The sequence below is a fragment of the Hemiscyllium ocellatum genome, chromosome 34, assembly GCF_020745735.1.
Source record: "Hemiscyllium ocellatum isolate sHemOce1 chromosome 34, sHemOce1.pat.X.cur, whole genome shotgun sequence".
NCBI lineage: Eukaryota > Metazoa > Chordata > Chondrichthyes > Orectolobiformes > Hemiscylliidae > Hemiscyllium > Hemiscyllium ocellatum.
This window is the reverse complement of record NC_083434.1, coordinates 14,159,293-14,180,305: the sequence shown is the minus strand read 5'-3', so window position 1 is coordinate 14,180,305 and position 21,013 is coordinate 14,159,293. Positions and strand designations below refer to the sequence as shown.

At 38.2% G+C, this 21,013-nt stretch overlaps 1 long non-coding RNA gene across 1 annotated transcript in view; it reads left to right on the top strand.

The window, feature by feature from the left end:
• The window catches only part of LOC132832346 (uncharacterized), a 112,099-nt gene that overhangs the window by 31,691 nt on the left and 59,395 nt on the right, over positions 1-21,013 (top strand). The gene's annotated exons all lie outside the window — the stretch shown is intronic.

The window sequence follows — 21,013 nt, the reverse complement described above, 5'->3', positions numbered from 1 at the left end:
AAGAACATGCGCATTGATCATTTTGAGCAGGAGATATGGTTTCTTATGAAAAGCTAGATAACCTGCACAGCCTTTGCATGAGTTGCATTGGATACTGATAAGACAAGTTGTAAGGTATCCATTCTGCTTCACCAGTAGAACTTTGGCACTGTCAAGTGTCTCACTTATGGAGACAAAAATTACCAATGCAATGTTACTTCATTGTGTTGTACTAATAATGAAAAGCAAATACATTGAAATAAGCTTTTTGCCACCAGCTATCTAGGTGGGTTTTACTCAACATTGAGAATTTGATATTTAAATTCTCACCTGATTAAGTTATCTCACTCACCATTACTTCCATCACCTCAGCACCTACTGTGTCAGTTTTGTATATTTCGGTGACATCACCTCCAATTCTTCTATCATCCAAGATTCAGATCTCACCCCGTGACTTGAATACATAAAATCAAGGCTTATTCTGCAATGTAGGACTGACAGAGCACTGTGCTATCAGAGATACTGTATTTTCAATGAGACATTAAACTGATGTGCCACCTACTTGCACAGTTGGATGTAAAATCGTTTTTCAGGCTCTAATGGAAGGAGCATTGGGGCCAGTGAACTCATTCCTTGAGGCCATGTCTCTCTGAACCATAGCAAGGGAAGTATTCATTCCCCCATGAATCAAGACAACTCATACCAGTCACAGTGTGATGAGTCTCCACTTCACAATCAGCACTGTTGCTTTGGAAGAGGAGAAATTCACAATGTAAATTATGAGCAACAGATTTGGGAACCACTGGCTTAGGGATTTGATTCATCCTTACCATACAATATAAAGAAGTTGCATGGGTGGACATAATAATAAGCAGGAAAGGCATGTGCTTTGGCCATGAAATAAATACCAATGATATATATGTGTTCTATCAAATATCAGATATCAAGTAGTGACTTCAAGACTGTAACCTAATCTGAGAGTTGAATAAATGCTTGCAAGCTGCTAGGATATTTTATGTCATTCTGAACCATTCTGTTCTAGTATCAGAAATCTTTATAGGTTGTGCTCCATCTGTTTCTCATATTGCAGCCTCAATATTTTCTGACTAAGTCACATTTAAAATCTATAGTTTATTTTTAAATCAAATAAATGAAGATATATCTAACTATATATCTATTGATTCAAAGCAGAGTTGAATTGATTATCCAGACATCCAAGAACACTTTGGTGTGGAATAATAGTAATGTGTAAATGAGGGTTTAAAGTGTATTTGTGACTGACTAGCCATATAAACAACCAATTAGAATAGCTTTGTAGGGTAACCAGTTAATCATTAACAGTTGAGAGGTTGGACAGTGTGGTTTCTATCTGAGTAGGCTGATTATCTATTCATTGTTTTCCATAATGCAGAAACAAATTAGGAACTAAATTAAAGCAACTATCCTGCCAAAATGCTTTCATACTTATGTGCACACCTGCACACTTTTGTCTTCTAAACTTTTGTGTATTCCTGTGAAGAAATAATAAATAACAGTAAAACCAGTTCAACCACTCAGTGTCTCAACCTAAAAAAAACTATTCATAAAACACGATGCAAATTTTAATCTTAATCACAATACAACCCTCAAAATGAGCAAGTACAGAAGGTAGTATCCAATAAAAAAATGCCTTCAGGAAAAGTATTTTAAAAAACTGAATCTTTATTATGCAGTAAAAAGCAAAGCTAATTACATAGATTCATATCGCTTTGTGTGTTCAGCTGTTGCTAACTTTAAACCAGATGTAAGTACTGTATAACAAATACTTTATTGAGAATGCCCACATTAAAGTTTTTTCAGATTAATCTTAGTTCGTTAAAAATGTAACACCTTTATTGAGAAGTATAACTTCAAGTGCTGTGGAGTAGATAGCCTGATTTGTTTACACATAGCAGGTGTACTATGCTTATCTTATCTGTAATATAATACATAACAGCTGTGGACATCTGTTTCAATTAATAATTTACCAGTATTACAAGATACTTATTCAAATATTTTGCTGTGTGTTCACTGAATAATGGAGTGGTTTCTTTTCAAACAGCCTTATCAGCACTGTGGCCTGAGCAAGGCTGTGTTAACTGGATTATAATAGACAGGAACAATATTAAAAGGAAAATGCCAATCAGGTATTAAATAACTACAGTATAGAAATCCAAAAGAATAAATATATCTACACATTATAGGATTTTTATTGATATTCAAAAATTCTAAAATAGAGGCTGAAAGATTTACAGCTGGTTACCAATAGATGGCCAGCTGTCAGCTCCATTCAACTTTGTCCAGCATGGTACTGAGCAAGATCAAGTCAGACTGCCAGGCCAAATACACCTGAAAATGATTTGAGTCCAAGATGGCATTGTAGGGAGGATGTGACAATTTCATTTGGAAAGAAGTGTGTTTAAAAATAAACTTCAGGAAAGAAAGAAAGAAAAGATTTCCATTTACATAATATTTCTCACAACCTCAGGGTGTCTCAATATGCATACTGTGCTGAAAGTATTGCTTTACATCACTTTTAATAAAATGTTTTGTCAAAGATTTTTAGAATAGATATGCATTTTGTTTCCTGGCACACAGTTCAGCGTGATAATAACAAAGAAATGTGTGTATCCCCTAACCATTTTCAGTTCTTCTAAGGAAGCTTTCTTAATAGCACACACTAGTTATTGTGTGCACATCCTGAAATAAATAGAGTAGAATCTTACCAGCCCCTGAACTATGTTGATCATGGCAAGAAAGTTCAGAAAATTGAGTGAGTTTCTCAACATCCAGAGAAAAAAACTATCCAATTTTCGAACCAAGTGTTGGTAGCAAGACAAGATTGTCATTAGTAAACAGCAGAGGCCTACTGCCTCCTTCTTGATTAAACTCACCTTGTTACTATGCAGTTTCTTATTCTGCCGCCCACTACAAAAGAACTAGCAAATGAGAATTTGAACATGATAGTATAAGCAGGTATCTGGAGATTCAGGAGACCTTCCATGGTACCCACACACCCCATGGTTATGTATATCAGCCTTTCTGCATTATCATGGCACTTTAATGCTACACTTTGGAGTGCACTGTCACCTTTAATTGAAATGCTGTGGCAAGACCACTTTACATACAAGGAGACTCATGTATTGGACCAAGTTGCAACTCAAGACTGCCCACTTGCTCTCTTAGCACTCAATCACTTTGTGCCTACTCTGATGCATAGAGCATATCTGCCTTGCCTTTTTGCATTTTGTCCCCTTAGCCAAAGCTTAAAAGCTCACAGTACATTTATCCTGCTTTGTCTTTCAGCACAGACACAAAGCAGGCAGCTTGTAATAATTACCAGTAATCATCACTCAAAGGGGTGAACATGTTGCTGTACAGTATCAATCTCACATTTGCATCATGCAACAGCCACATATGAGTCAAACACACTGCATGTGTGTCAATCAAGGAACTATGTGTCAATGTCTAAGGGATATAGTCCTCTCAATCAGGCCAAGAGAGACAGCCTTTGGTCAGTCGGGACAAAGACTCCAATATCAGTCCAGGAGTTTGGGCATGGTCAGTAGGCTGCTCTGAATGATCACTGTCAAGGGTCTGTACCTCTACAGTTTGGAGAGTTGGCCATAGTCAGCCCTGTGGGTCCAATCCAACTAGTTTACCCCAAGTTTGTCAACCATCCACAAGGCAGATGTCAGGATTGTGATGGAATACTCTCCAATAACTTGGCTGAGTGCAGCTCCAATAACACTCAAGAAACATGACACCATCCAAGACAAATCAGTTGCTTGATTGCCACCACATGATTAATGCTGAAAATGTGTTGCTGGTCAAAGCACAGCAGGCCAGGCAGCATCTCAGGAATAGGGAATTCGACGTTTTGAGCTCATTCCTGATGAAGGGCTTATGCTCGAAACATAGAAAATAGAAGCAGGAATAGGCCATTCAGCCCATCCATTCAAAGTGATCATGGCTGATCATCTAACTTGGTATCCTGCTCCTTTCTCCCCATACTCTTTGATCTCTTTAGCCCAAACTCCATTTTCAAAATATTTAATGTTTTAGGCTGAATCATTTTCTGTGGCAGAGAATTCCACAGGCTCACCACTTTCTGGTTGAAGAAATTTCTGTTCATCCCAGCCATTTTCTTAAACTGTGACTCCTATTTCTGGATTCCCCCACCAGCTCAAACATCCTTCCTACTTTTATCCTGTCTAATTCTGCTAGCATTTAATAGAGTTCTATGAGATGCCCCTTTATCCTATCTAGTGAATATAATGCTAACTAATGTGATTTCCCAGACTGCCAGCACATGACCTTATGCAAAATGGTCTTTAAAATATTGTACTGGTGTCAAAGATTCTGGTAATGGCAAATACGTCCACCTATGCTGATTGGGAGATTTGGGTTCCCATAGACAAATAGGGAATCTGAGGGGCATGTTAGGTCATTAATGAGGTGAGTTGGGGACAATAGCACAACAAAGCTCACTTGGCCTTGTGGAGAGAAACTCTCATGAAACTTGACATAAATGATGCTTTGTCAATTTCTGGTTAGCTTCAACCCAAAGTATTTCCTGGTATGTCAATACCTAAAGGCATCACAAGATTCATTTTCCTATCACTTAATTTCCTTGTTCCTCAATGAGGAAAGCAGCCTTCAAATTCAGATTCCATTCTGAAACTGACTTACACTCGATAGCAATGAGACTCAGAATTCAGAGTATAGCATTGACTCCTGATTTACTTGTGCTTAACAGCTGTCTTGTTCCTGATGCCAAACTTAAAACTGCTTTTTACAACGTTCCGTGCAGTCTATTTTTATAATTTAGAATTGCAGAGAAAAGAGGGAGGGGTACCTGTGTAGTCAGTTAGATTCATGCAAAATAAAAAATATTTTACACACTGAATCATCCAAACCAGGAGTGTCTTCATCTAGAATATCAGTGGGTTGTTATTAATTGCCTCAGGCCAGAAGGTTACATGTGAGGAGAGAGGCGGGGAAATCTGAGAGGATCCACATTTGCTATTGTCATCTAGAGACTTGTTGGAAAATGAGAACCGAATTAGTTTTATCTTTGAAAGTATCTTTCTTCCACAAATGAAAGTTTGTCAGAGTAACATTCTGGGGTCACAAACAAAGAATGGCCTCCTTGTGCAAGACAGTCCAGGTTCTAGCATTTTTGAAATTGTATTCAGCATGAGTCAGCAGCAATGGGAGATCATGACAATGATATGAATACATTGTCTAAGAAGGTAGTGGGAAGAGATTTAATTGTAACTTGTAAGAGAAAATTAGATATGAAGTTGAAAAGGAAAAAAAAATGCAGGGGATAAAAGGAAAGGACAAAGAGCAGGACCAATTGGATAGTCTTTTCAGAGAGCGAACACAAGCATAACGGCTCTGAAAAACAGAAAAACTGAATCATAATATTAAAGTTCCTTCTCTGTTAGTTTGCATACCTCTGAAAAATTATTTATTGAGCAAAATCTGTATGAAGAGTACAATTTTACTTTGCTTTCTAAAAGATATATACTAGGAATGTTAAAAAGTCTCAGAAAACAGAGCCTGTCAGTCCAGTACAGAGCAGACGCGTAGTCTTCATTTCTGCAAAACAGATTGCAAACCAGATGCCCTATAGTTTAACATGTGTAATAACTTGAGCTGTTGAGTTGCTGCTGTCTTGTTACTTTGCTATAGACTAACTCATGGGATTAAACTTGGCTTTTTTTAAAATTGAAAATAAATCAAACACGGGTTTTAAAAATCTCTGCTACCCAAATACATATTACATTTAGCTTGAAGTTTTTTTTAATAGATTTTTTATTGAAAATTTAACATGTTTTTACAAGTTTACAAAAGAAACCTAAAAAAACCCAAGTATAAACATTGATATACAGTTAGATCTTAAATAAATGATAACCAAAATCTATCAAACAAGAAAACAGAAATACCAAGATAGAAAAAAAGACAAAACTCAACTAACTACTCATCTAACTTACAATTAACCAGAGTGTATGATTAAAATTCTTACATTATTCAAGAGAAAAAAAACCCAACAGATAACACATAAATTGAGCAGTGATATACATGCTTGGAATGTGTTAACATCACATCACAACAAAACCCGTATTTATCCAAAACATCCTGAGCATAGAGCATATAAAATTCACAAAAATAAGAGCTCTTTAGTACATTCAGATCAATATAATAAAAAAAGCTATTTTTAAACAGTAAAAAAAGGTATAAAACGTATTTAAACGGAGATCTTCCCCCTTATTCCCAGGGGCATCACTTCCTTTCCAAAAAAAACCCATCATAACCTCTCCCAACCAGTGCCCCACCCTTGACCCAGGCACCCAAGATTGGAAAAAGAAAATACAAGTATACTACTGAACTAGAACTAACAGTGAGTACCCTATCCCCCCCCCCCCCCCCCCCCACCCCCCACACACCCACACCAACACCTGCATATATTTGGTAATGTTAGTACCATATATGAACATATATGGCTATAAAATGAGTCTCAGCAAATAATAATTAAATATATTAATACAAAATAACAGGGGAAAACAACCCTGCTCCCAAGGACAAAGATAAAATAAAATAAGGTAACCACCTTCCCCCCATCTACATTAGGTAGACCCCCTGGCCTATAAAGAAAAAGGAGGAAAGAAAATCGCTAAGTAAAGGATGAATAATTAACCCTTCTTCCCACCCCCCCGGAGATAATATTAAACAGTAAGGTAATGAAAGGAAAAAAAAGAGGGGGTTAACCAGGGTGGGGGGTAGGGCAAAACAACATCAACTAACTCTTATAATTTGTCTAAGAGAGCCCAAAAGTTCCTTGGCCTTCTCCGGTGATCCGAAGTTAAACACGGATCCTTCATGGCTGAAGCGCAGTATAGCTGGGTAGCGCAAGGAGTATTGAATGTTTAAATCCCTTAAATGCTTCTTTGCTTCATCAAACGCCTTCCTCTTTCGGACCAAAGCTGGGGAAAAGTCCTGAAATAACATAATCTTGGATCTTTTATAAGTCATGGCTTGGGGATCTTTCCCAAGATTTCTGGAGGCTTCCAAAAGCATCTGCCTCAGCTTATAGCTCTGCAGCTGGAACAGGACCGGGCGGGGGGCGGGGGGGCGCTGGTTCGAGCCGGGCCCGCGTATTGCGACCCAGTAGGCCCATTCCACCTTTACCTGGCCTGATCCAGCCTCCAGATTCAATAACTGTGGAAGCCACTGTTCAAGGAGCCTTGTAAGGTGGCCTTCTTTTTCCTGTTCGGGAAGGCCCAGCAAACGAGTATTTTTTCGACGACCTTGATTCTCGAGGTCGTCAATGTGATTCTCTAAGGTCCAGGCTTGCTGCTTGAGAGTCTGGATCCGATCCACAGCCGATTCTGCAATGGCCTCGGAGGTCACGGCCTTTAGCTCCGCCGCTCTGACTCGGCATTCAATTTCTTCAATGTCTCAGCCGTGCTTTTGTAGCGTGGCCAAGAATGAATTCCACCAACTTCAGGACTCTTGTATGAAAGCATCGATCTTTGCGTCAAGTTTGGAGATTATTTCCACAAGGCTCCCCACCATAAGTAAGTCCCCCGGGCGGCTGCGGACACCTCAGCTGCAGCTGGGGAGGGTGGGGGAGGGGCTCCTGCCTGCTGAGAACTGCGGGCTCCTTTCTCCCTAGTCATTTTTACAGGAGAATGAACTGTTTAAATTTAGTACTCAACCACTAATTACATTAAGTAAAAACTATTTTCAATTGATTTGGTGAGTGTGGTGGAGGAGGGTGGCCCACTTTGTCTAGATCTTGGGAGGAGCACTATAGACTCAGACTTGCTGAGTCGCCGCCATCTTGAATCTCCAGCTTGAACAGTTAAATTGGAAAGATTCCGTGGGAAATGTCAATTTTTTTTAGGCAAATTAATCAATGTTATTAAAAATAGTTTTTAGTTTCTATGCAGTGCAATCTACCTTAAGCTACTTTCTTTCAGGAATTAACCCATTAATTTTATTTATTACCAATAGCCCCACTGTTCTCATTGCAAATCTGAGCCTTCCAATCTATTTAGATGAAAATATTTTAGGTCAGACTCTCTGCTTACAATAAACATCCTGGATTTTGCCATTAACAAGAAATTGAACTGGACTAACTGTCTAAAACTTATGGCTACAAGAGTGGCTTAAAAGGTGGGAATTATGGGATGGGTAACTCACCTCCTCACTCTTCAAATTATATACAAGGCATAAGTCAGGGATGTGATGGAAAACTGTTCATTTAGATGGATAATTCCAACTCCAACAACATTCAAGAAGCTTAATACTATTCAGGACAAAGCAGCCTGCTTGACTGGCACACTGTCCACTAATAACAACATTAATTCTCTCCATCACAAGCCAGTAGTATGTACCATGTACAAGATGCAGTGCAGCAACTCAGCAAGAACCCTTAGACAGCATTTTCCAAAGCTGCAAAGTCTACTACTTGGAAGCACAAAGGCAGCAGATACTTGTGAACACCAACATTTGCAAGATTTCCTCTAACACCACAGACCATCCTAACTTGGAAATGTATCACTGCTGTTCCTTCACTAGCACTGAGTCAAAATCGAGGAACTCCTTTCCTAACAGTGCTGTGGGTGTACCGACACTATATGGACTGCAGTGGTTGAAGAAGGCAACTCACCAACTTATTCTCAGCAGCAATTAGGATTGGACAATAAATGCTGGACTAGCCAACAATGTCCAAACCTTAGAAATGAATTTAAGGAGTTAAGTCAATGGCTTTCATTTCAGAAGGCAGAATATTTTACAATGTTAAATAGAAAATACGTGTATGTTCATTTAAAGCGAAATGATATTTTACATTGGAATCTTGAAATAAAGACTCCATTAATTACAGACCAGATCTTGATTGCTGTGAAATCAGACAATACTTGGATAGTTGGAACTGACCCAAACAAGACATGTGATAAAAAGAACAGAATGCAGGAGGCTGAAAGTGGAAATAATTGTCAGAAGTTTGAACTTTCTTACAGCTACACTTAATTATCATGCTCAAGTTTATATCCAATAATTGCTTTATCTTTCAGTTCATCTATTCTACTCCAACACCATCCAGTGAATTTTGAGAAGATTTGTAGCTCAGGTTGAGGTTTTGGATATAGGTTTGCTTGTTGAGCTGAAAGGTTCATTTCCAGATGTTCCATCACCCTATTGGGTAACATCTTCAGTGGGCCTCAGGTGAAGCACTACTGAAAATTCCTGCTTTCTATTGAAATGTTTGGGTTTTCTTGGGTTGGTGATGTCATTTCTGATGGTGATGTTATTTTCTGTGGTGAAGTCACTTCTTGTTCCTTTTGTCCGGGGGTGGTAAATGGTGTCTAACTCAATGTGCTTGTTGATAGAATTCCGGTTGGAATGCCATGTTTCTAGGAATTCTCGTGTCCTTCCTCATCCGTATGTGAAGATACGAGTGAGAGAGGGTCATGTCTTTTTGTGGCTAGTTGGTGTTCATGTATCCTGGTGGCTAGTTTTATGCCTGTTTGTCCAATGTAGTGTTTGTTACAGTCCTTGCACGGTATTTTGTAAATGACATTAGTTTTGCTTATTGTACTCTCTCACTAATATCCTCATGTACAGATGAAGAAGGACACAACTTCGACTGGGACAACACATCCATCCCAGGACAGGCCAAACAAAGACACACATGAGAATTCCTAGAAGCATGGCATTCCAACTGGAACTCTATCAACAAACACATCGAGTTAGACCCCATCTACCACCCCATGACAAAAGGAATAAGGAGTGACTTCACCACAGGAAATAACATCCAAAACCGTCCATTCTCTTAAATGCTCTGCTTCTCTGACTCCGACAAAAGTCTTCCTTCTTTTGGTCTGCAGTTTGTGGTCAAGCTTTCACCTCTCCAGTTCCCGTGCTACAACATTTGTCTTCATTAAAAGTAATATGTAAATCCAAATTATGGTATTTAGATGGAATTGTCTGGGATCTGTTGCAATTCTGAAGGAATCAGACTGGCAATGAACCTTGTGAGAAGAAAGGTCCAATCAAATATTACAGAATAAATTTAACCATTATTAAGAAGCACACAATTAAAGAAAGTGTGTGATGGCATATGCCATTCATAAGAGTTTTAATATGTAGTAGGTCTTCAGTCTAACTGCTCACAGTAAGATATGGGATGGTTTATGTTATCTATGCCTGTCATTTGTGTGTTGTTGCTTTTCTCTCTTCAGTTTCCGTCTTTCTTTTAATTCTTTGCACTTTGTATTTCCATTTGCTTCTGCTCTCTTGTTTATTTGTTTAGACTTTTTAAATTGACGGCATTGTTTTGCACCCTTATTTATTTTTCTGCTCTCTTTTCTTTTGTCAGTCAGACATTTGATGTCAATTGGTAGGATGCGCAGGCATTCATTGAAAGAAATAATTCATTCGGGATTATGCATCTGCTCTGGGGACAGAGTACTCCGAATTGTAGAGCAACTGGATGGTATTATAAAGTAATATCAAAGGCTGGTCTATGGATAAGTTTGCTTGCTGAGCTGGAATGTGTGTTTTCAGACAGTTCGTCACCATACTAGATAACATCATCAATGACCCTCCAGTGAAGCGCCAGTGGTATGTCCTGCTTTCTACTTATGTGCATAGGTTTTTTTGGGTGGATGATATCATGTCCGGTTCTTTTTCTCAGAGGATGGTAGATGGGGTCCAAATCGATGTGTTTATTGATAGACGTCCAGTTGGAATGCCATGCTTCAAGGAATTCTTGTGCGTGTCTCTGTTTGACTTGTCCTAGGATGGATGTGTTGTCCCAGTCAAAGTGGTGTCCTTCTTCATCTGTATGTAAGGATACTAGTGACAGTGGGTCGTGTCTTTTTGTGGCTAGTTGATGTTCATGTATCCTGGTGGCTAGTTTTCTGCCTGTTTGTCCAATGTCATGTTTGTTACAGTTCTTGCAAGATATTTTGTTAATGACATTTGTTTTGCTTGTTGTTTGTATAGGGTCTTTTAAGTTCATTAGCCGTTGTTTAAGTGTATCGGTAAGTTTGTGGGATACCATTATGCCAAAAGGTCTGATTAGTCTGGAAGTCATTTCAGAGATGTCTTTGATGTAGGGCAAAGTGGCGAGGGTTTCTGGGCGCATTGTGGCTGCTTGTTTGGGTTTGTTGCTGAGAAATCGGCGGACTGTTCTTTTTGAATACGCTGTATAGGTATTTCCCTTCTACTCTTTGTAGTTCCTCAATGCTGCAGTGTGTGGTGGCTCATAGAAAAAATGTCCAAATGCAGCTTCGTTTGAGGATGTTGGGATGATTGCTTTTGTAGTTAAGAATTTGGTCTGTGTGTGTTGCTTTCCTGTAGATGCAGGTTTGAAGTTCCCCATTGAGTGTTTGCTCTACTGCGACATCTAGGAATGGCTGGTCTATATTACACTTTCTGTTTTTTAAACAATATTTGGTCTCCTACTACATGCTCCTAACTCAATGTGTGACCCCCAGTATTCTGTTCCATTTACATTCCACATCATTCATCATTTTGCATGCAATCTCAGACACTTCATCCTTCACCACACCCTTTTTTTCAACTCTAATTAAAATTCTCAAGCAATATCAGCTCAAAGTCTCCTGTTAGATCAATTTATGAACCTCCCATCTACCCTTATCTCCCGTTTGTCTACCAGTTTTCTGACTTTATGCTCTTGTCTCAATTTTCTCTTACGTATCATCACTGATAGAATGAACCAATGCTAAGCACTGTACAGGATATTGGTTAGGCCACTTTTGTAATACTGCATGCAATGCTGATCTTTATTCTATTGGTAGGATGTCATAAAACTTGAAAGGGTTCAAAAAGGATATAAAAGGATATTGCCAAGTTTAGAGGGTTTGAGCTATAGAGAGAGGCTAAATAAGCTGGGGCTGTTTTCACTGGAGCGTCGGACGCTGAGGGGTGACCTTATAGGGGTTTATAGAATCACGAAGGGCATGGATAGGGCAAGTAAACAAGGTCTTTTCCCTGGGATGGGGGAGTCCAAAACCAGAGGGCATAGGTTTAAGGTAAGAGGGGAAATATTTTAAAGGGATCTAGCCTTTTAAAGGGACAACCTTTTCATGGAGAGGGTGGTGAGTGTATGGAATGAACTGCCAGAGGAAGTGGTGGAGGCTAGTACAATTGCAACATTTAAAAGGTATCTGGGTGGGTATATGAATAGGAAGGGTGTGAAGGGATATCGGGCAAATGCTAGTAAATGGGAATAGATTAAATTAGGATATCTGGTCGGCATGGACGAGGTGGACTGAAGTTTCTATACTGTGCAGCTCTATGACTATCTGGACTAAGCTCCGGACTGAACTGGAATGTACAAAGAATGTTGATTCTTATCAAAATCTTCTTGTGGATGAAAACTGTTCATCTCAGCACCTTCTTTTAAACTAGTGATTGTTAATGACTGGTAAGAAGGCCCCCAATAATACAAGAAAAGTGAATTATGTCAGCATAGCAGTAATAATCTAATCCAAGAAATTTATCAAATAAAATATATGTTTAAACCGGAATCAGAGGTCACGGTGTAAGGACAGGGATAGGCCATTTAGGACTGAGATGAGGAGAATTTCTTTTTCATCCAGAGAATGATGAGCCTGTGGAATTCTCTGCCACCAAAAGCAATTGAGATATGTTGAGTATTTTCAAAAGGTATTTAGATATAGTTCTTAGTGCTAAAGGGATCAGTGTATGAGGAAGAAAACAGGAATAGGGTGCTGAGATGGATGATTAACCATGGTCATATTGATTGGCAGAGGAGGCTTGAAAGGCTGAATGGCTTACCCGTGGTCCTGTTTTCTATGTTTCTACATTTGTATGAAATTGAAAATGAATGGAACTAAAAGAATGCTCCTTCAGAGCTTCTTCTGAAGAGGTTTCTCATGGTAGGACTCAAATACATTGTTGTGAATCAGCTACATTGGATTTTGACTCATTACCAATGTGTCATCATATGACGCAGATAAGTTATAACAGCAGATGTTTTTTCTTATATAATTAGAGTTGATTTTATCCTTTTCACTAACATATGCACAAGTAGTTATTGGCCTATACATGTTTTTAAAATGATAGATTACACCACTTCCACATATTCGTTTTTACATGTCTAAAAAGGGCAGAATTACACAACCATCATGTTTGTTTTAATTATACAGCATTTTAAATGATATTTTCTTTTCCTGCTTATTATTCCTGGTGGCATAGAAACAGGGTGCAGCTGGAAGCAACAGTAATAAGGACAGATGTTCACAGAATTGGTCCTGCTAAAGCTGAAATCTGTCTAGATTCACTTCCACCTTTGCTGCCCCTCCCATGGCCCACACAATGTCAAAGAAAAACAGGAAATACTTTAACTCCTAGTTAGGAACCAACTTTTTTGACCATCAAGGTGTTTTTGAGGGCGAGTCCCAAGTGTATCTAAATTTCCATTCTACTTGGGATATGGGTCAGGTCCATTTGGTACATCCTTCTCTAGGTTTTGTCAAGATTAGGCAGGAGGGAAGAAAAAGAGAGAATGTGAAACAGAGTATGCAACAAGGATTCCTGGAAAGCTACATCACACACTAGGCAGCTGTACAAAAATCACACACAAACCAAATGAATCATAGAATGAAGCTCTCCATGATATAAAGCTAAGGCTCTCGCTCTATTACACTTGGTTTGGAAGCTCCTGCTTCCTGCGTCCCTTTATCTGCTGCTGAAGCACTCCAATTTGCTTTCATTTTTGTGAGACTCAACCATTCCAGTGCTTTATAGTCTGGCCTCCTACCCTCCACCCTCCATAAATAACAGCTCATCCAAAACTCTACTGATCAATATCATAATGAAAATAGGCTGTTATCCAAAGGAAGAGAACACATCAGTATCGGAGTGAGGGCAGAAAGAGAATTAATTGGTGAGCAGTTTAAATCATGAATACAAAGACAATGAGAAGTGATTCAAGCATCTTGTTTATTTTCAAGTTTTTGTTCCTCTTCAGTCTACCCAAGAAAGTATATTTCTCCACCTACTCCAACCTCTCTCTTTACATGAGTCCAGGGTTAATACATCACGTTCCAATACCCTTCCTGAGTGTACATTTTGAATTCACTTGTATGGATGATATCTACCAGGAGCCCATTCAACATTGAAAAATAGTGATGATTCCAGTACTCACACCCATGCATGTGCATTTTGTATCTGTGAATAGGTTCCAGCCAAACAGTATGGCTGATCTTTCCACTCTCTGGGTTTGGAGGGCTATTTCAGAGTATTGCCCTGGCTGAGATGAACTAACACCAAAATAGATTTCTAATCATATGTGTAAATGCATTCGATACTGCTTTATTCATAGAATAATTTCCATGAATTTTTAGTAAGTATTTAAACTGCTGATTGTTTGGCTTAGAACATTAAAAAGGTCAACTTTGCGAAAAGTAATTTGACTTCTTAGGAGATGAGTAGAGGAACACTAATGAAATTTCATCTTCCACACAAAAGTGCAGTGTAGGACATACTCAACCATATATTTGACCTTTCTTTCTTGCGCTGTTTCTCTCTGATAATCTTATATTTAACATTTCTTGTTTTGTGTGTCTTTTTATTCATAGTCCAATTTATTGCTGGTCCAAATTTCCATTGACTAATTTGCTTTCTCAGGTTGGAAACTGAGTGAAAGAAAAATATCAGCATGGTACATTAGTCACCTGTAGATTTATGTACTTAGACTTCCAGGAAGCATTTTATAAGATGTCAATCAAAGGTTAATGCATAAGATAAAATCTCACTGTGTAAGCAATTACATCTAGACACTGATAGAAGATTGGCTGAATGGTAGAAAATAGAGTATGCATAAATGGATCATTTTCTGTCAGCCAGGATGTGGTGAGTGGAGTCCCACAGAAGTATGTGCTGAGGATTCAAATTTTTACAATTTACATTAATGGCTTGGATGAGGGGAGAGAAGGCATGGTAGCTTAGTGTTAGCACTGCTATCTTACAGTGCCAGGGACTCGGAGTTTGCACATTCTCCCCACATCTGTGTGGATTTCGTCCAGGTACACTAGTTTCCTTCCAAGGGGCAGCTTAGGTGGATTGGCCATGCAAAATTGCCCATAGTGTGCAGGGGTATGTAGGTTAAATGGAGTAGCCATGGGAAATGTAGGGTTAATGGGATAGGGTAGGGGAGTGGGTCAGGATGGGATGCTGTTTGGAGGATAGCTTTGGACTTGATGGTCTGGATGGCCTTCTTCCACACTGTAAGGATACTATGATAGTTAAATTCACAGATGACACTGACAGAGGTAGAAAACAATGTTTGAAGAGGACTTAGGAAGTTACAGACAGACATTGATAGGTTGAGTGACTGAGCAAAAATCTGGTGATGGAGTATAGTGTAGAAAAGTGTGAAGTTCACTTTAGCAAGAATAATAAAAAATGCAGAATATTATTTCAATGAAGAATAACTGTAAAACTCTGAGATGCAGGAGGAATTTGGATGTTCTGGTACATGAGTCACAAAAGGTTAGGTTCAAGTGCAATGCATACTCAAGAAAGCTAATGAGATGTTATTCTTTGTTAACAGAGGAATTGAATATAAAAGTAAGGACATTATGCTCAAGTTATAGAAGGCAGTTTACTAGATTTACATCTGGAATTGACAGGTTGTTTTATGAGGATGAGTTGAATAGTCTGTACTTACTTTCACTGGAGTTTCAAAGGATGAGGTATGACTTCACTGAAGTGTGTATGATCCTAAATGGTCTTGGCAAGGGGGAATTAGAAGAGATGTTTCCACTGGTGGGTAAATCCAGAATTATGGGTTTAAAATTAGGAGAAACGTTTACTTTCAGAGGGTTGTGTAACTTTGGAACTGTCTGCCTCAAAATGTGGTACAGGTGGAGTCTTAAATATTTATCATTGAATCATTAAGACAGAGCTACATAAATAGATCGATTCTTGTTAAATACGGGAATCAAGGGTTAGTGGGGATAAATGGGAATGTGGAATTGGAAACACAAACACAAACAGCCATTAACTATTGAAAAATGCTTGCCATATGAATTACAGTGGTCCAAGAAGGTAGTTTACCACCAACTTCTCAAGGGCAAATAGGATGGGCAATAAATACTGGTACACCTACTGATACCTGCATTTCATGAATGGATATTTAAAAATTATAGGCCCAAGTGCTAACTGGTCTACTCCTGCTCCTGTAACTGGATTAGTAATCCAGAGGTCTGGACTAATGATCCAGACTCACGAATTCAAATCCCCAGTATGCCAGCTGGGCGAATTCAATTCAATTATTTACATAGCATTTTGAAATTAAAAGAAAACTAGTAAAAATAAGGCTGACTATGCAAAAACCAGATTGGTGTCAAAACCCACTTGCTTTGCTAATTTCCTTTATGTCTGGTTGATATGTCACTTCAAACAACAGCAATGTGTTTGACTGTAGCCTGCTCTCTTAATTGATATAGCAAGCTACTCAGATGTGATCAAGAAAGTGGCTTACCCCTTTATTCTAAACAGCAATCAGTGGCCTTACCAGTGACACCTATTGTAAATAAATAAATATAAAGCTCAATTAACTATAAAATTAAGGTGTCCTGGTAAATCACCTAGTCAGTGCAGTTGTAGTAGGCCTCATTAGTTATTGTTGATCATCTCTGGTGTTCTAAAGATGGAGAGCTGGAGAAAACAAATGGAAACAAAGAAATCACAATTGGCTGGCTGTGGGATCAGGAGAGTTGATAAGTCTCTCATGTGGGCTAGATTCTCCTGAGGCCCATATTATTAATACACCAGTCTACTGGTATATTTTTAGAGCTCCTTATTTGTGATAATACTCATTGCTTGGAGCCAAAAGCAGTTTTTAAAAAGTGCTATGACTCTGTGCCAACATATCCAAGATTTTATTTCCCACAATTGTCTCTCAAGTGGTTCTTTTTAAAAATTTGTTGCGCTTTTCCTTCTATTTGGTTTGAAGGAATGCAAAGGGTCTTGAAACAGCAGGACAAAATAAGACAACTATTTCAGTTCAAATGTTTTAGTTCTTAAAGTGTGACCTCCTTCTTGATATAGTTTCCAAGGAAATTTCACAAGTTACGATGGAGTTTATATTGTTTCTATTGATTTCTTTTATATTGGATTCTGGAGAATCTATGAAGAGATTGTGAAAAACTAAAGGCTCAAAGTCTCCTATGACAACAATCTGGATGGTAGAAAATAGGTTAGACTCCTGACAACTTAGAATAAATCCAATTTGCTTTACATATCTTTTGCCTTTCAAGTTGATGTATTTTGACCACAAGATAAAAGAGCAGAATTAAGCCATTCAACCATAATCTTTGATCCCTTTGCTCATCGAGAACCTATCTATCTCTGACTAAATATACTCAATGACTTGACCTCCAGAACCCTCTGTGGCAATGAGTTCCACAGAGTCACCAACTTCTAGCTGAAGAAATTCCTCTTCATCTCAATTCTAAAGGGTGGTCCCTTCACTCTTGTCTCCCTACTAGTGGAAACATCTTCTTCAAATCCATTCTATCCAGGTCTCTCAGTATCCTGTTCATATCAATCAGATTCACCCTCATCTTTCTAAACTCCATCAGGTACAGACTCAGAGTCCTCAAATGCGCCTCATATGACAAGCCCTTCATCCTTGGGATCATTCTTGTAAACTTCCTCTGAACCCCTTCCAAAGCCAGCACATCTTTCCTTAGATACAGGGCCCAAAACTGCTCACAATTTTGTAATCATTTTGGAATTCCTGGTGCTCTGCAAATGAGAAGCAACAATAACAATGAAAAAAAAATGACGGAACATCTTGTTTTTCATTTCAGATCTTCCCTGCAGTGCGTAAACAAAAATCACTCATTCTACTACCATCACACAGTTCCAGCAATGTGTTCCACCTACATGATCAACTGCAGCAACTCACACAACTTTCTTCAAAAGCATGTTTCCACACTTAGAAACACAAGAGCAGCAGATGCATAGAAACACCACCACCTTTAAGTTACCTTTAAAGCCACTCACCATCCCAACTTGGAACAATATTACCATTCCTTCATTGTTAGTGGGTCAAAACACAGGAACTGTCTTCCTAAACAGCATTGTGAAGTTACTGACAGCTCATGAACTGCAGCGGTTCAAGGAGGCAGCTTATCAGTATCTTCTCAAAGGTAATTTAGGCTGAACAATGAAGGCTTACCTTGCCTATGACACCCACATTCCAAGAATGAATGAAAAGCTTGCAGCTCACTCATCTTTAAGAATGAATATAATCAAAGGCTATCTATTGACTGCACCAACACAACTAGAATTGTCCTTTCTTATGAGACTCAGATCATTCTTCTTTATTTTCTCTATAGTTATAATGTTTGCTAATTTTGGACATTTTATTAATGCTTCAGTACTTTATTCCATTTTGGTTGATATTGTTGAAGAAGATTTGGCAAACCCTCAATGATCCAAAGCTAATAGAAATGAAACGTATATTTAACAGTTGGTCCTAGTATATCAGTAAAAGCTTTTCAATTGCTAACTGTAGCAGAAAATTTGTCTTAAAAGATGTCAATGTAAACTTCATGAACTTTTTCATCATAACATATTTTGGTCCACCAAATGATAGAAAATAAAGTTGCATAACCCTTAGGAACTAATATCTCTCAGTTCGATATGTAGTCATATTTTCCAATTATTAAAGTTAGTTTGAATAATTTCAGGTTGATTTAATTATGTTTTAATATAAAACAAGTATATTTGAAAAAGTGATGAATCAAACAGTAACTATATGATAATCCAGTTTATAACCTTCAAATGTCTTGGTTGATTCTAATCAAGTTGTTGACAAGATTAATTTCTTTAAAGCGATCCTCTCAGTTAAAAAATGTAAACCAGATTAAGTTAAGAACCATTTGATCAGACCCAGTAAAGCGCCATTATAGTAGATGGTAATCAAACAGAAGAGCAATACAATTTCCTATCATCATGTTACCTTGTTGTTGATTATATTGGCTTTCTAGTTGCTGGATAAAATCAAAGCATATTTCGACATCCATAGAGATGTGGCACATGATCCAGTTCCAATCCCATCTGTATATCTCTACTGTGTATTTGAGTCTCATGATGCTCTTATCTCAAAGTATAGAATGAGTTACTTCTTTAAGGTTTTTATTGTTCTTAATGGTCAAGACAGAGTAATAACTAAATTAAACTATGTTTTTCAATTTCAATTGAATTACCAGACATCATGTTTACGTAATGTTATCTGCATGTATCAATGTTGTATAGAAGTGAATCAGTTGCTTATTAATTTATAAGGGAAGTGTGGGAGAGAATGACAGTCCAGGAATTAAAACAATGGAGAGAAAGCAAGCAAGAGTGAGCTGAGGCAAATTAATACCAGAGAGTGGCAGCCAAGTGTTATTGCAAAGGAAATAAGTAAGAAACGGTTTTAAAAAAAAGAGTAGGACTTGCCTGGAAGTCAAAACCTAGGATGGTAGCAGCTTGAAAAATTAAAACAGGGAACAGCAGCAACCTGGGAAAATAAAACAAATGTATCTGTAACAAAATGAGAATTGCAAAAACTAAGCCCTAGAGGGAGATGGAGTGCACAGTAGCAGATAGGTGTCTAGCAAGAAAGGAAATAGCTGAAGAATAAGGGGTGGGATGTAACAAAGCAGTGGTAATATGATTGTTGAATTGAAACGTCCTTAAAATAAAATACCAAAAGCAAAGGGATCTTACAGCAGACCCAGCTTCAGTGTTCCAGCATTATTTTTGAATCTATGAAATTATTTCCAAATCTCAAGGTTTTTAAGTCACCAATTTACAGTCTTGATGCTTAAATTGATTTACCGAACCATGGCCAGAAACAACCAAAAACAATTAATGGACAGCTTTACTGTCGAAAAACTGTGCAGAACAGCAAATACTACATTTATATATAATTTGCATACATCTGATCTGCAGTCACAGTAGAAAAATTATTTCAAGATTCAAATTTAATTAAAATGTATTTAAGCCTCTTGCATTTATGCCAGAAGAGAGTAAAATCAGACCCTTTTCTTTCTACAAAACAAATTGCTAAATGTCTTTCCAAGCATAAAGCAGTTTGTCAGGTTACGAATTGTAAGCATTTCATGTCATCTCTCTCCTCCAGCTTTGTTTATGTGGGCAAACTACCAATTCCATCAGAAGGAGATTCTGCAGAGCTGAAGCCTAGACAAACATTCTGTGACTGGTGCTATTTATACTCTCCTATGTCTGTTCAGAGCAAGTCTCTTCATACAACCGCTGTGTTTTTTTTAGTTGGATTTTTGGCAATGTGCTTTCGTGACCGTAGCAGACCTTGTGCCATTTTTCTTGTGGTATTTTAAATGTGGACAGTATGTGCTGCATCCACAGGGTGTTGATAGTGTAAAGCTGTATATTGGATCAAGGACAGTGATCAAATTAAATGCTTGTTGCTTGATGATTTTCAGTTTTTTGATTGTTGTTGCAGTTATTTCTATTCAGGCAAGTTACAAGTACTCTGCTATTACTTTGTCATGAGGCACAGTGATGACAGATTTGAAAGGTCAGAAGGTAAGCCACTCATCACATATTACCCAAACTTTGCCTTAATCATGTATCAATGGTGGTGATGTGGCTGGCCTAGATATTCCTTTGGCCATTGATACCCCCCAATGTCAACAATAACAGATGTGATGATTATGGTGCCACTAAAAGTTGAGGGGTGTAATGGTTTGAAGACAGAACAGTAAGTGAACCTGATCATAGGATAGGAGGACACTTGTTAATAAAACAAATGATGGTAGTTAAACCGAGGACATTTCACGGAGGAGTGCCTGTAGTAAAATCATGGGGCTGCGAAGATTGAGTTCTGACAACCACAACCATCTATTTGTCTCAGCCACGAAAAACTTCCCTTTCATCACCATTAACCAGTTTGCTACGATTCATT